This window comes from Vicugna pacos, chromosome 8, assembly GCF_048564905.1.
Source record: "Vicugna pacos chromosome 8, VicPac4, whole genome shotgun sequence".
NCBI lineage: Eukaryota > Metazoa > Chordata > Mammalia > Artiodactyla > Camelidae > Vicugna > Vicugna pacos.
The window spans coordinates 11,964,114-11,978,553 of record NC_132994.1 but is presented as its reverse complement, the minus strand read 5'-3'; the positions used below and the strand labels follow the sequence as shown (position 1 = coordinate 11,978,553).

Genomic DNA, 14,440 nt, shown 5'->3' with positions numbered 1-14,440 from the left:
GTGAAGGTAGATGTGTTTGTAAGTATGAGACACTCTCTGGAAAGTCCCAGAAATTACTGGTGGGGAAGCCTTCTGACAGTGGAGTACCATAAATCAAAAGAGGTCAAAAGACAGCAAAATTTGGTTGATTCTTATTTGTGTCAACAGACTGGGGAACTTAAAATTACATGTGCTTTTATTCTTCTTCTTCTCCTTTTTCTTTTGTTTTCTTTCTTTCTTTCTTTCTTTCTTTCTTTCTTTCTTTCTTTCTTTCTTTCTTTCTTTCTTTCTTTCTTTCTTTTTTTTTTTTTTTGGTGGGGGGAGGTAATTAGGTTTATTTATTTATTACTCCTAGAGGAGGTACTGGGTATTGAACCCAGGATCTCATGCATGCTAAGCATGCACTCTTGAGCTGTACCCTCCCCCATTACATGTGCTTTTCTTAAAAGAATTTAAAAAACACCAAACCATATGAACCTATTTGAATAAAATTATCATCATCACTTTTGGGGACAGCTATTGGTTTTGTCTGGTATTCCTTCTTCTTGTAAAAGCATTCCAATTTTCCTTTGCAGGAAAGGAGAACCTCTCTCAGCTCCTCTAGGTTAACATGAAAACTCAGATAACGTGATTATACCTTTTCCACCTCCCCCATCTCAGGGAACCACTTGGCTACAGTAATTAGTTTATAGTCAAGTATGGGCAGAGTTAATACTAGGATTTCTGCTGGGCCAGTCAGGAAAGAGGTGGTACTTTCCCTATGGGGTTGTTACGTGAATAGAAAGTAAGTGTGGAGCTTTGGTGGTCAAACCTGGCGGGGAAAGCCGGCCTGATATAAAACCAACACATAGGAAAGTATGTGTAAGAGATAAAGAGAAAACCGAATTTTAATAACATTGAGCACTTGTATCCAACCATATTTGGAGCCAGGCCTACTTCCAGACTTTTCTATTATATAGCTCAATTTATTCCTCTTTGTCTTTTACTAAGCCATTTTTTAAAATTGAGATAAAGTTCACATACAGTGAAAAATACCTATCTTAAGTATAAATTTTGGTAAGTTTTGATATGAGAAACACTTTTAACTACTGCCTCAGTTACAATATAGTATATTCATATCACTCTAAAATTCTCTATCATTCTTTCTGGTCTATTCCTATCCCCACCCCCGGGGTCGACTGTTCAGATTTTCATCAGGATAGATGAACTTCGCCTGTTTTTGCACTGATTTTTAATGGAAATATACACAATATATTCTTTTATATGACTTAACTTTGCTCAACATCATGTCTTTGAAATTCATCCATGCTGATCAGTAGTTAATTCTATTGATGGCCAGCATTACATTGTAAGGATATACTATATTTAAAAATTTTACTCTCATGTTGATGGATATTTGGGTTGTTTCCTGTTTTGCCTGATATGAATAAAGCTGCTATAAACACTTTTAAGTATTTTTTGCATTCATGCTTTTTTAACTCCTGTGTAAATACCTTGAAGTGACATTACTAGGTCATATTAGAAATGTATGTTTAATTTCATAAGAAATGCCATCTGCATTTTCACCTGGATGTCCCATAGATATCTCATAGTCTTCAAGCCACTTATGACTGTCCTTTATCTCACACTTGCCCTTGTGTACTCACTGTCTTTGGTGAAGGGTACCAGGGGTCTTTTCCAGGAACTTGGGGTCAACCTAGGATTCTTCTTCCCCAGTCACCCTCCCACAATCAGTCACCCAGACTTGTAACACAGGTAGTACATATCCATTTTCTTTCTCTCCTCACTACAGCTGCATTATAACAAAGTACAGTCATTTTCAATTTTTTTTTAATTTTGAGCCATAGTAATAGTATATTACAGGTATATAAAAATAACTGAAACAAAAGTTTTATAGAATGATACTTATCCTTCCTGTATACAATATATTCTCTTAGTTTCTGTTCTCTATATCCATTAAAAAATGTGGTTATAAACCATAAATTGATTTGATGATTCATTAATGAGTTACAATCACAGTCTGAAAAACAGATGGTTGAAAACCCAGGTCCTGGAGTCAGAGAGACAAGGGTTTAAAGCTCTACTCCTCTGTTTCTTAACTGTAACCTTGGGCAAGGTCCTTAGCGTCTTTTAGTCCCAGACTTCACTTGTAACAAAGAAAATAGCAAAAATAATACTACATCAGAGTCGTAGTAAGGATTAAAATGGTTTGTAGCAAGGGTTAAAGTGAATGTGTAAAACTATAAGCTCAGGGCTAGGAATAGAAGATTCTCAATTGATGTCAGTTGATTCAGGCCTTCCTCATTTCTTGCCTTTGTTATCAGCCCTTTTTTGAAGTTTTAAAGGTCTTAGCTGACCTTTCTTTTTATAGTCTCACCCTGCATGGTGCAACCCTGTGGGATAATCTTTCTAAAGTGTAGATGAAATCGTATCAGTCCTCTGTTCAAAAATTCATTAGTCATTACCTATGGCTTTTGGGATTAAATATAAGCCTACAGAGGTGTTTGAACATCTAGCCTCCTCTCCAGCCATACGCTGGAGAGAGACAGAGGACCACTCCCTCTTCTAGAGCACTCTCCCCCTTTCCCCATCACGGTTTACTAAAGAATTTGCCCTGCCTCTCTAATGCCTCGGTATGTACTGATTCGTTTCTATTTTGTGTATCTTCCCACTTCTGGTTAGCTTTATGTAACATAAGCTTTAATTCAATAGTGATTTCCCCTGGGAAGCATATCTGGGCCACCAGGCTGAGTTAAGAGTCCCTTCTCCAAGTCCCCTTAGCACCATAAGCATACCTTTATCACTGCCCTTACTCCACAGGACCTGTAAGCAAAGAAACTTACCTTTCTTGTTCATTAGCTAGCAGGCAGCTGGAAGACAAGGACTTCATTCTTCATCTCTGAATTCTCCAGGTACTTAATATGTATTTAATGAATGAACGAAGGTTTCTAATGTAGACATTTTCCATGGCAACTCTACTATGCCATTTTTTTGTTTTCATTTGGAGAAGCAGGTGGCTGTTTTATTATACTAGAACTCCAAAGTAGTAAAAACACTTTTTTTCCTTACCTAGCATATTTATTGTGAATTAAAAATACAGTCACTGATTTTAACAGAATCACCTATGGATTATTTTCAGTTGAGAACAGGCAATTATCTTCTAGGAAAATTGTATTAACATTCTCCCTTTCAAATCTAACAACATGAATACAAATAGAATTACAGCTTCTTTTGATGCTAGTCCTGTTGCTTTGGAGACAGCATTTGATCTGTGGGTCAATTTACTTAAAGATGTCATTGTGGAGTAACAAAATACTGAAAACATGTATTAAAAACTAGCTTAAACTAACTTTTGGTTTTGTTCTTTTTACGCAAAACAAAAGCAAAAGCCCCCCCTCCCCCCATTCAAATAAACTCCATGGAAATGAGAAACTATCAATGATTTATTCACCAATTATGAAAGAAAAATAGTAGTAAACATCTCAACAGTTTTCTTTCTCCACTAACAAAATAATTGTAAATTTCATCAAGTGTTCAAAAAAGATTTATCCTTTCACTAAAAAAAGCAATAATCAAAGGATACCAGCTTTCTGTACTGCAAAGGCAAATAACAATAATTATAGTAAATTTGTTTTTATAAGAGCAGATCACTTTGTCTCCAATTCACTGTTCTTCACACCCAACTTTAGTTTTCCTAAGCCATTCAATTTCCTTTAAACACCTGATGTATTAGATATTATTTAGAAGTTGATTTTATCTGCTAACAACCTACTACTTACCTGGACTTTATTAATAAATTTTAAAATTTCTAGCAATATAGATTTTAGAATTTTTGAATTTTGTATTACTTATCACATACCTAGGTAAAATATATAAAACTGTGGCAGGGTTTTTTTGGTTTTTTGTTTAAGAATGGTATTAAATGGACAACTGAACTTTAGCTAAGAATAATTATATGTAGGTGTGCTTTCCAAGTTGTAATTATTTCTAGTATACCCCTTTTAAATTACAGTTATTGTAATTTTTGGATTGTCTACAGTTGGAAATTCTACTTATTATTCTGCCTCTGAAGTTTATGAAATTTCTAACAAATTGTTCAAACTCTTTCATTTCCCTATATGGAAAATGGGAATAGTTCTATTGGTAAGCATTTCTAGGAAGATTTTAATTAATATCATATGTATCATTGCCACAGCATTAAACAAGGAAAACTCCTGCAAAAATTAATATTCCGTTAAATCTGGAGATATTGAAATATCAATATAAGTCCAAGAATATTAAAAATAAAAAACTCCAAAGTCCTTAATGATTATTAGCATAATTTTTTTTCATAAATACAATCTTTAAAAACAATAAGAAGCCTGGTTCCTGTTGACTATAATTTCAACTGGCAGAAATTTTAAAATGTAGTTTTGTTGGCTGTGTTCCCTTTTATTTCTGAAAAACAAAATTCTACATAGTATATAATGAAATGAAATGAAATGGCAAATGGTATAGTCTTAGAAAATTCCAGTCCCATCAATATGATTATATCAAAACCATGTAAAATCACATTAAAACATTTGAAATTATCTCATTTGGGATAACATTTTAAAAAATTAGTTCAATAAGATTTTTTAACTTTTGTAGGTTTATAAATTCTTCCGGTCTTTTTTCAAGATCAAATAAATTGATAATCACTATTATTCTGAATATGATAGAGTGAATAAAACTGCACATTGTAAAGATTTTGAAAATGTGTTACACACAATTAGACAATTCTTTTTGAGACTCCTGAACTTTTAAATACATTCTTGCTTTCCAGCAACGCTACTAACCTATAGATGAAACACATTAAAGGCATTAAATCTGAAACCTGGAATTTAGCCCACCTAGCTTGAATCTTGGCCCTAACACTTACTACCTTAGTATCTAGTGGTATATCCTTTAACCTCTCAGAATCTGTTTCCTCAGGTAGAACGCTGAATAACAATACCTGTCTAGAATCTGAATGAAGATAAAATTATATTACACTGCCTCTCGCACTGTGAGGGCTGACTAAATATTGTTTTATTCTCAGCTGTCCTTGAGTGCTAGCAAACTCCAGCTGACTCTTCGGGGAGAGACACCGGGTTTTTGTTTTGCTTTGTTTTCTTTAGCTAATTACAGCATATTTTTTTGACTCCTTATAGCAGCTCTCCTCAAAAGTAATTCACCCATGCGTTTATTAATCTACTTAGTATTAATTTTAACGGAATAATAACCAGTGAGCTATTTTAACAAAGAGCATTAGCCGATTTAAACAAATTAAAGTTATTTCAGTGCAGTTTTTGGTATTACTCATCTTAATTTTTCACTAACAGATGATTGCTATCTTCTACTGATTATAGCTCATGCAGAAAAATTACATTTAATTATGGTGTTGTTTAGATGGGTTAATCTTTAGCTTGAAGTAAAATATATTGATAGGATAAAATGAAAGTTTTGAAACAGTGCAAAATTGAAAACAAGGTCAAGCAAGAAACGGAATTACCATAATTCATGGTCAGAAAATTGATTAGAACGCCTTTGTTTCAAGAATTAGATTCTCTGCAGAATGAAGGTGCTAGAGAAACTAACAATGGCGACAATAGCGGAGTACGGTGTTAAACCATCTTGATAATCAGACGGCTCAGAAAGGCTTAAAAGAACCTTCATCGAAGAGAGGATTTTCTTTTTACCTTCCCTGTCTTTCATAATTAATGCCGTTTAATACACTGTCCATGTTTTTTACAGGGGGAAAATATGCCATCCAGTAGCTCTCAATAGGTTACTGACATGCGCCACAGACGTTTCCTTTCCAAAAAAAAAAAAAGTGCAAACGTTTCAAATGTCATTCCACCTCAAACCCGTTCCAAAACCTAACAATCAGTTTCAAGCCAAACTCAGGGCGCTTTCGGCATTCACGAAAGCCAGGACCTCGAGACAGGAGCATCCTGCCTAACTCCACACCTTCCTGAAAATCAGCAATTTCAGTGCTAAGACAAAGACGCGATTAGAGGATTCGAGACAGTTTTCAACGTCTTCATTTACGCAGTCACTATTTCTACAATTCATGAACCCCCTTTCCCATCTGTCTGTGCCCGTCTCTTCCCATCATCCAGAGCCCTGGATGCTCTACGGTCGCCCCTGGCTCCGCGGAGCCTGAAGGGCCGGGCGCGCTTCTCTGAGCTTCCGAGCTCTCGCTTGCAGCTACAGCCAGAGCGCTCAACCAATGGCCGCCTTCTCTCGTACCCATCGTCCCGCCTTCCAGTTCTACTGAAGCCAATAGAAAGAGCCCTCTGGCGACAGAGGCCAATGGGAGGTCGGGGCGGGCATATCATTGGCTGCGGGCGTTAGGCAGTGCAGTCTGGGCCTCCGCCTCCGTTACCCGGGAGCCGAGGTCGCCGCGCCGCCGCCACCCAGGAGCTCTCGTCTCCGCCCCTATCCTAGCCGAGTATTCAAACTTCCCGCACCCCCGCCACCTCAGCGCCCGCCCCGCAGCCCCCGCAGCCCCCTCGGGAGTCAGGCACTCACTCTTTGGCGTCCGGACGCCGAGGCCCCGCGGAGAGGAGGAAGGCAAGGAGGCGGGCGTCGCGTCGGCCCTGAGGAGGGGCCGGAGCGGGTTGGAGGTGGGCTTTGAGGTGGGCGTGAAGGCAGCGGGGAGTTGGGGGTGCGAGGTGGAACTGCGACTCGGGCGTGGGGGAGCTGGCGAGGTGGCGTCCGTGGACGGGGAGTAGCGAGTGGAGTTGTTAAAGGATTAGGGATGGGGGAGGATCTGGGGACGCGGGGAGAAGAAAGTCCTAGGAAAATAAGTGGGGAGAGGCCCCGGGAGGGAGGGGAGGTCGACCGAAAGGTAGGGGATTGGGAGGTTAGGCAGAGGAAGAGTTGGGGAAAGGTTGGTTTTGGGGATCAGGAAGAGAAGGCAGGGAGCGCATTTCAGGAGGATCTAGAGAATGGGTTAGGAGTTAGAAAATCCTAGAGGCCTGTAGGCACTGAAGATGGGGAAGGAGGCCGTAAGGCTTTGGGTAGATCTGGGATTATAAATAATTGGAAATGAAGGCTGTGATTAGAGTGGAAAGGCGCACTGGTTGGTGCAGGCTGTGAAATTTTTTACACATCCTTCAGAGATGGGATGAGAGGAGGAAAGAGTTGACAAAAAAATGTGCCTTCTTGGCATAGATGAATTGGAGTGGCTGCTTAGATACTCGGTGTTTTACGTTGGCAGGACCAAGGGACGGCGTCTCAGTGGTGAAGAGCACGGGTCCAGCTCACCTGAGCTTAAACCCTTCTCATTCACTTTGTGGCCTTGGACAAATTACAGACATCAATTAGTAACAAATTACTGGCTAGGTACAAGCATCAACACCTCCCCCCATTTCAGAATGGAAATAGTAGATACTGTCCTGAGTATTAATTTTATTGAGATGTTTGCATCTATACTTACATAAATGAGGAAAAAAATGAGTGGTTTTGTTAAAGTGAATTTGTTACTGGCATTTGGTTTGTGTGAGCAGTGGGCTGTATTGACGTGATTTTCTTAATCTTTCAGTCGTGGAGCCTTCTCTGAAAGTCTGAAGAAAGTTTTGGCTCCTCTCTCTCCCAATGCACACTTGGCACATCCATGTGTTTGATGATCCTTTACCTTCAGATTGGGAACCTGGACTAGGTATCTCTTTGGGATCAAGACTCATCATTCAAATGATTTGTTGTTGTTGTTGAGGGAGCTACATACATTTTGGAAAACAGTAAAACTGAAAAAAGGAGATAATTCTGGAAATTCAACTTCTCTTTTCTTTCTCTCTGTCTTTAGCCTGGTTGTTATTTTAATCTGTTTTTTCCAGTTGTGTGGTTCTACATTTGAATTTTATATTACTATTCTAAATATTTCACTTTAGGATTTTGCTGCATGTTGAGTTGTACGTTTATCCAAAAACATAATAGGAAATAGTTTGTTTTGATTCTCTTAAGTTGACAGTGTCATGTCAGATATCAAAAAGTAATTGTGAGTTTTTTGGAAAAGGGGTTTTTCTTCTTTTGTTAGAGTCACATATCTTTTGTTAAACAGTTATGGAACCGTAATTCTGTAAGACACAGTAGAGGTCTGTTGCAATAAAGATGCTACTCTCTCTCCTGGTTCTTCTCCTGCCTGTCATTCTCCGTCTCCTTAATGGAATTCTCCTCCTCTGTCCACCATTTAATTACTGTGTTTCCTCATAATTCAGTCTTCCGTCTTCTCTTCATTCTGTATTCTTTTCTTGGCTGAGTTCATCTTCAAGCTTTTGGTAGTCTTGGCTTCCACCATCTGTATTTTATTAACGTAGTCTCAATATTTTATCTCCATCCTGGAACTCTTGAGTTAGCTACAAATTTATATAGCTGATTTTTGGTATTTCTGCATAGATTTCACATACACATCCTATACTTAGTGTGTCTGATAGCAAACTCATCACATTTCCCCACCCAAACCTGTCCTGTTGAATGGTACCATATTCACCCAATTTTTCAAGTCCAAAACTTTGGAATTTATTTAGGTTCTTCTTTTGTCTCATACTCTACATATCATCAGCCACCAAGTCCAGTTTATTTTCCTTGATAAACATGTCTGAATCCATTCTACACTTTCTATGTCTAGTTTCCGAACCTTAATTCATACTGCTGTCATTTGTCACCTGATTTGAAGACCAGGTGGTCTTCTTCCTTCAGCCTTATTGCTCTCCAATTCTTGGGTTAGAGATGGATTTTTGTAAATGTCACATCTGTTCATTTAAAGTCTATTGAAGATGCTTTGTTTATTTTCAACCAACTTCTTAGTATGGCATAAAAATCCTTCCTGTAATGATCTCTTCCACTTAATCCTGCCTCACTTATTTTTACTTTATCACTGCCCCTAGCCAGTGTAGTCATTCTAAACCCGCATTGTCCAATAGAAATACATTGTGAACAAGATAAATAATTTAACGTTTTTTTCAGGTGCCACGTATGAAAATACACACAGGTGAAATTAATTTTAGTAATATGTTTTATTTAACCCAATATATTCAAAATACTATTTCAACACATAATGAATATTAAAAAGATTATTAAAGAGATAATTTATGTTCTTCTTTATGTAGTAAGTTTTCAAAATTCCAGGTGTATTTTACACTTACAGGATATCTCAGTTCAGACTGCCTTTCAGTGCTCAGTTGTCACTATATTGGACGACACAATTGTAAACTATTTGCAGTGTATCTCATGCCTTTCACTTTTGCTCACATTGTTTCTTCTTACTGAAAAAGGATCTTCTCTCACCAGCTGCCTTCTTCCGTTAACCTTATCTGTCATCTCACGCCAGCAAAACAAGTGCACAACCCAAATCATGCTAACCTCCACTACAACCTAAAGACTCAATTTTAGGTATTCTCATCTCTGGAAACCTGCCCAAACTGCCTCTTGTCCTCTCATCTTAGTTTTCAGTTTACTCAGCCTGCTTTACTTCCCTTTATCATTAGAATTTAATACTCTTGCATTCTCTTTCCTTTCTAGGCTGGGAGTTTCTTAATGGTAGGAGATAAGTTGTGTCTCATTTTTGTATCTCCAGCTCCATTCAAAGTTCAAAGCCTGACACTTAGTAGGTGTTCAGTAAATGCGTTATGAATGAATGAATGGATATTCTTTGATGTTTTAATCTGACTGAAGTTTGGGAATACATACTGTAGTTAAGATACCTTAATTTGACCCATTGTTTCAACATGTTATTTAAAAGGAGTTGATTATACCTTAAATTTTAAGTCTAGCATTTACTGTGATCTGATCTAGAGTCTAGGAAACCATACTTAAAATCTAAACATAGCTTGATTTTTAAGCAAAAAGAGGTGTTGTGTAAATAAATGTAGGATAAGGAAACACTTAGAAATACCCTGGAATGTAGAAGTAGAGGAGTGGAAACACTTAACTTGGTTTTATTTGTTTCTAATCACTTTTTCCCCCTCCTTTATAGGAGTTGCAGTTTTAGTGCAGTAGTATTGTTTTTACCTTTACCTCATCTTCAGTTATTATTTGGGGAGGGGGTAGAGGAGAGAGATCTTATTTATATCATTCTCTCTTAGTTTATTTTTATTTTACTCATCTAGCTGCCTGTTGTGTGAGCTCTTTTGCTGGCAGCAGAGGTAGCCAGGTAACAATGTTTTATACAGAGAAGCTGAACACAGGGAAATGACAAGAAATTAATGGTTCGTTGAGTTTTATGGTTTTATACAGTTTTTTTTTTGTCTTAAAACTAAGAACTTTTCTTAAAGTCACATAAATCAGATGACGATTATGATATTCTATATACATGGAGTCTATAGCTTAGATTTACTTTCTGATTCATTTGAAACTAGATATAAAGGAGGCAGTTCTGGTACAGCAGGAGCTTATGGAACTTCCTTCTGGCATGTTATGTGTGATGTGTACTACTTGAGACTTTTAAAATAAAAGTCGATTTTTGGAAAATGACAAGTACTGGTTTAATAGCTTTCTAGTACTGCCATAATAGAACTCTTGGCCATTTTTAGAGGATAAACAATTCTTAGAAATTGAACTTGGACAAGACTGATAGGTTTTCTTTTTTGTTCTTATCTAGTTACTCCCGTACAAATAAGGGAAACAGATGAACAACTGTTAAGTGATTCATTCTCTGTCACAAAGAATTAAATTAGCTGGAGAACTATACATGGAATATAAATCTTCAGTGCTCTATCTGTTGATCTAGATAACTTTTTTCTTTTAAGAGAAAAAATGATTTTATTCACATAATAATATTGTGACCAGTTTATGTTAGTCTAATAGAAATTATTGTTGTAACTGCAGGTAAAATTAATTTTGTCTGAAACCCTATTAGGTCTTCTCTGTTATTTAAAATTAACCCAGTAAGAATATTCCTACTTTATGATGGTAATAGCTCTGAGCAAAACTTTGATTTGCTCATTTTTCTCCCTTCTTAGATATTTTAGAGATTTAAGTAAGTTTTATGCAATTATTTGAAAGAGGAAAGGTTTAATATTTCCTTTAAAACAGAAAGGCACATTTTATAGAAGGAAACTATTAATATTCTGTTTGGTATAGCATTGTAGAAAAATCATTCATTTCACAAAAAATTTAATGAATGGTGTTGTGGTTACTGTGGTGAGCTAGAGAGATACAATTTCTGTTCTCATGGGTCTTAACGTTTAATAGAAGAGGAAGATAGTAAATGTAAGGTGATTCCCAATAGGAGCAAAGTCTATGAAGAAAATAAAACAGAGTAGTAAGATAGAGTGACTGGGCTCCCTTTAATAGAATTGCCACGGGAGCAGTCTATGAGAAGGTGACATTTGTGGTGAGAACAGGATGAAGAGAAGGAGCCACCTTTGTAAGGTTCTAAGGGAAGGGCCTCCTCTAGGTACAGCAGGTACAAAGTCTGTGAGTTGGCAACAAGTTTGTCATGCAGGAGGCACAAAAGAAGGCCAGTGTGTCTGAAAAAGCAGGTGAAGGGAAGCGTGGCATGACATGAGAATGGAGAGGTAGGCAGAAGGGCTAGGAGTTTGCAGGTCTGGTTAAGGAATCTGATGACTAAGAAGCCACTGAAGGGTATTAAGCAGGAGAGTAACGCTGTCTGATCTCTGCATCAAATAGCTCTTTCTAACTGGGGAAACAAGAACGAAAGGATATCACTTAGACTATTGCAGAAGTTCTAGTGAGAAAAGATGGTGGCTTGGGTCAGGGGACTAGCAGTGGGGATGGTAAGAAATCATCAAATTTGGAATGTATGTTGGAGATAAAACTGCCTGGTTTTACAGATGGTTTGGATGTGGGATGTGAGGTTAAGAAGGAATCCTGGATAATCTGTAGATTTGCAATGTGGATAATTTAGTAGATGGAAGTGCCATTTAAAAGATAAAAAAAACAGGAAAGAGTGGGAGTAGAAAGGGGACAGATCATGATTTTGGTTTTGGACATGTAAGGTTGCAATGATTAAATTTAGATACCCAGGTGGAGTTGTCAAATAGGAAGGTGGATATATGAATCTGGAAGGCAGGGTAAATGAAGCCTGGATGAGATGCCTAAGGAGAGAGTGTAGATAAAGAAGAGAAGACCAAATATGTGGTGCCTTGTGTATTCCAAGATTAGAGATCAGGAAGAGGAGGCAGATTCCACAGAGGAGATGGAGAAGAGACAGCCAGTAAGGCAGTGAGAAAATCAGGAAAGCAGATGGCTATAGAAGTTAAGTAAGAAAAGGAGGTGTTGTAGGAAGGAGGGAATGGTTAGTCTTGTCAGATGTTGCTGTGAGGTCAAGGATGAAATAGAGTGGAAAATTAGTTACTGGATTTTGCCAGGATGAATGTCATTGTCTATTTTGACAATTCTGTTTCAGGGCAGTGGTGGGGATGAAAACCTGACTAATGTGGACTGAGAAAAACATTGTTGGAAAGGAAGTAGAGATAATGTTCTAGATTATAGACTACTCTTCAAAAAGTGTATTGGAAAATTGGAGTGGAGGAGTTGGGTTGTAGATGTAATTGGACATGGAGTCAAGCAACAGCTTTATTAGAGCCTCTATGTTGATAGGAATGATCCTGTAGGGAGGGCACAGCCCTTGAGATGGAGAGAAGGTAGGGAAAGAAGACAGTGAAAGGCTTAGCTCTAAAGAGGAGCAGAGCTGCTTCTTCAGTTTTAGCAGAGTGAGTGCAGCAGTATGGGATAGTTGCAGATGGAGGTGGCTTTCAAGATGACACAGTTCCCATCTGATTGTCGACACTGAAATGCTGAATAGGTCCCTCAACTAAGTCAGAAAACTTGTCCATTTCAAGTTTTATTAACTTAGTCCTGTGACCTTAGATAATTGTGATCTTGGATAAGTCACTTTGTTTTTCTGGATCTTGATTTCTTTAAACTATGTGAAGGAATTTTTTTTTTCCAGTGCTAAGCTGTTATGTAATCTTATTAAGCTATAGTACTTCATTTGTTTTTGTTTGTAGCTTGTAAAAAAAAATTATTAGTTACTGTTCTAATAGTTGTCTTACCTCATTTTTATTTCTTCCTCTCATCTTTTGGTCTGATATTTTGTGTGTTTTCTTTTTTTCTTTAAGTTGTTAACTTTGGTTTTCCTGTTTGCCTGGCAGCACTGTCAGCCAGGCAACGGTGTTTCTACAAGGACTAAGGGGTAATTTTATAAAAGAAAACTTTCCCAAGTGTCTACATTTCCATTCTCTAGGAAAGCTCAGATCTTTGGGTTGCTACATTTTCTAAGGAAGGCTTGTTTGTTGTCATGAAGAATCGTAACACAATATGGAATATGTAGGTTAGGAATACCCATCTTACTTCAGAATAGATCCTAAATAGTCAGAAGTTTGACAAAGGTAAGAAAATGTTCTTTAGTGTTCCTGAGGCCATTCTTGAATTTGTTACCACTCTTAAAGTGTTCTTATGTAATTAGCATGTTATATTTTTAGGGAATATATAAAGGATGCATATATAATTTATTTTGACTGTTTTTCTTAATCATCTTGCTTTGATGGAAGAGCCAGACTGTGCCCTAAAAGAACTCATAGTGTATTCGTGCTCATCTTGGTTTCCTCATTGTCTAAAATGGCATCTGTGTCATCAGTAATATTTGATGATTGAATAGGTGTATGAATTGTAGTTTCATGAATTTGGGAAAAGTGATTCCTTATATCAAATTGGCTTAAAATGTTGGGGATAATTTTCAGAAATAATTGGCTTAAAGATGACCTGTATTTGCTGTCAGAGTTGTAGATTTGACCATACGTATTGTCTCCTCTCCCTTTGGAGACAACATTAAAATCGTATTAAAGAAAGAAAGGGAATAAACCTATAACCCTGAAGGGATGATAGAGTACTGTCTGTAGATGAGAGATTACAATACATTTCTGAAGTAGGAAAGAGAAATGGTGGATGAAACAGATTAAAACAGAGAGAACTATGTCCAGAGATATTCAAGAGGGAACTGCAGTAAAGAAACGTTCTCAGGTATGCCCCAGAGTTTCAGAGAATCTTCGGATTTAAAAAAGAGAGAAAGGAAAATTGAAAATGGGAAGGAAGAATAGTTGAAAAATTGTATACGAAATAGTTGTGCCTCCTTTCCGACCCAAGTTCATGCGCAGTGACAGCCAGTGTAGTATTCCCTGCCTTTCCCATCAAAAAATACAAAGGTAACTTCTTCTGGAAATAAAAACAAAGATAACACTGAAGGAGAAGTAGAGTTGCCATGGTGGACATTTGTGTTTGGAGATAATCCCTCCTCATCGCTAGCTTTCAGGGAGGTCCACGCATAATGGCCGAGTCTCTGCTGTTCATCCTAAAGCGAAATGTGCCTGTCAGTAAGCCTTGCTCACGTGTACGTCGTTTCCATTCATTCTTCTTCTTTTTTCTTAAATATCAATAGATGACTAACAATTATCTTCAAAGAAATAAAACCATCAGTGTATAAATAAAAATCCCA

The 14,440-nt window shown here is 37.4% G+C and overlaps 1 protein-coding gene across 5 annotated transcripts in view; it reads left to right on the top strand.

The window, feature by feature from the left end:
- The window catches only part of LCA5 (lebercilin LCA5), a 57,048-nt gene that overhangs the window by 8,737 nt on the left and 33,871 nt on the right, over nucleotides 1-14,440 (top strand). For 2 of the 5 annotated variants that reach the window (XM_072965525.1, XM_072965528.1), the window contains exon 1: nucleotides 6,399-6,555. The exons of 1 other annotated variant lie outside the window; for it this stretch is intronic. The gene's annotated coding sequence lies outside the window, so the exon portion shown is untranslated. Of the gene's footprint in view, nucleotides 1-6,398; nucleotides 6,609-7,611; nucleotides 7,646-14,440 lie in introns of those variants that run through there. 2 more of the 5 variants (XM_006214339.4, XM_072965527.1) reach the window with 2 other exon arrangements.